The following is a 2,623-nucleotide window of genomic DNA, read 5'->3' as shown; positions in this document are numbered from 1 at the left end:
TACAGCTGGAATGTGTTGTAGAGTTGAGCTTATATCATGAAACAATTTGGAGTCTTTATGTAGGTTGACTTTGACTAATTTTGATATTCTTTTGTTTTTTTCTTGCAATAATATTTCTTCATCTATAGCCTCACTTCCCGCCAATCAGAGATCGCCGTGTACAAGTAATCAGCAGATTCTACGGCACAGTCTTCAGGAATTGTGAAATATATATTGATACTGAAAAAAAAGGCATGGATGATGTCATAAGTGGAAGTACAAAATGTGAGAATCTTTGCTTATGCTGCAATAAAATTACAAAAATATGAAAGCTATCTTTTTTTCCCTTTCATGCGTTTCTCAACATATATTTATGAATTTATCATTTATCTTTCATAAACACTATAAGAATAGCTATGTGCAACAAGGAATCAAGCGCCAACCAGTGGGCAGGATTTACTATCTTGAGTAATCGCAAATCGGTATACAGTATTTCCTTCTCATCTGTCTGTTTCATTTCTCTAGTAGCAAGTTGTCAACAGCAGATGGCAGTGGTGCCTAGTTGAAATTAAACATTCATCCGAGAAGAGCGCTTTTTGTTCAAGGGGCATTAATCAATCAGTAGCTAGTACAAACAAAACTATTAGTCATAATCACATAATACAAGAAACAACAGTGTCAATAAATAAATAATTGCAATTTAAAGTTTTAATAATGTAATTGTAATTGTAATTGTAATTAAGATTTTGAACTGTAATTACTCCAACCCTGGCGCACACCACAGTATACATTGGAATTATAGTGGCGACGTCGCAGTCTCTCAGTCAAATGTCAGCCAGTCACTCAGTGTTACCACGGTAGGTAGCAAAGTAGCTATGCAGCAAGTTATTATTTTATTCATCTTTTTTTTTTTTTATTTACTTTATTGCATAATATTTAGTTTTGTTTGGTAAGTACGTAAACTGTATACCTCTAACTATGTACGCTTGAAAAATAAATGGAATTTGAAATTTAGATATATGACAGCTTAAGAAAAGAGGAGGAAATAATATTAAAGTGATGTACCATTGTAATGTAAAATATGTAAAATTATATGCAAAATGTATCTGTTGTGCTGACGGAAAATGAAATGCTATGTGAAAATATGTACAAATTTAGTTATATGACAGTTTGAGAAAGGAGGAGGAAATATATTAAAGTGATGTATCTTTGTAATGTGAAATATGTAAAATTATATGTAGAATGTTTACGTTGCACCGGCGGAAAATTAAATGCTATGTAAAGTGATATATGTAAAATTATAAGTAAAATGCTTATATTGCGATGATGTAGTATTGTAGAAAATGTGTCAAATGTGGACGAAATGTATTACAGCGATGTAGCTATGTAATGTGATATATGTAAAAGTATGTATAAAATGTATATGTTATGTAAATATATGTTAAATAGTTTATAATATATATAATGCAATGATGATGTATGTATTGTAAAATATGTCAAAGGTGGAAAAATATGTTGTGATTATGAACCTATGTAATGCAAAATGTGGAAAAAGATACGAAAAAATGCTATGTTGCACCGATGTATGTAATGTTAAATGTCATGTATATGTAAAATTATGTGAATAAATGTAGGTATGGATTGCAATGCTTCTTCTTGTTCCTTGTCTTCTTTTTTTTCTTTTCTTTCTTCTTCTTCTTATTCTTATTCTTATTTTTATTCCTCCTCCTCCTCCTCCTCCTCCTCCTCCTCCTCTTCTTCTTCTTCTTCTTCTTCTTCTTCTTCTTCTTCTTCTTCTTCTTCTTCTTCTTCTTCTTCTTCTTCTTCTTCTTCTTCTTCTTCATCTTCTTCTTCATCATCTTCTTCATCATCTTCTTATTCTTATTCTTCTTATTATTATTATTATTATTATTATTATTATTATTCATCTTCTTCATCTTCTTCTTCTTCTTCTTCTCCTTCTCCTTCTTCTTCTTCTTCATGTTAAGGGAGGACATGTTTTTTTTTTTTTTTTTTCGCTAAGCTTAAGGAAGACGTCTGAGTGAGGAGACTTTAAGGTGATCAATAAAGTCTTCTCAATACCGAGTGAGAAATAAACCGAGGTATCTTTGTCCTGAGGATCGCGAGTATCTTTCACGCAGTATCAAATGTCTAAACCTCTCTCTCTCTCTCTCTCTCTCTCTCTCTCTCTCTCTCTCTCTCTCTCAAACTTCCTTTTCAGCTTCATACCAGTTTTTATACATATGACCTGTTACAACACAGTAATGCAATATCTTAGTTGCTCTGCGTCCAAGATAGTATAGAATAACAACAGGAACCGGGATGAAGGTAGCTCCATTCTCTCTCTCTCTCTCTCTCTCTCTCTCTCCACGAACAATGTCAAGGATTACAAGAGACCTGTCTACCGATACATTGCATCCTTGCACAATGTATACAGCTCGAGCATGATAACAGAAGTTTAGCATAGACGGCTGGTGGCTCATTCAGGCATCGTGTTAGACTATGTGCGTATAACACCTAATACTGATCGTAACACTGCGTAACAATAGCATGTTGATCTCTTTCTTCTTTATCACTGGTGTTCGAGTGCCATAAATAGATTTCTTCGCTATTTTTTTCTTTTTTTAAGGTGAAACCTCGACAG

Source organism: Portunus trituberculatus, chromosome 28, assembly GCF_017591435.1.
Source record: "Portunus trituberculatus isolate SZX2019 chromosome 28, ASM1759143v1, whole genome shotgun sequence".
Taxonomy (NCBI): domain Eukaryota; kingdom Metazoa; phylum Arthropoda; class Malacostraca; order Decapoda; family Portunidae; genus Portunus; species Portunus trituberculatus.
Note: the sequence above shows the minus strand (reverse complement) of the source record.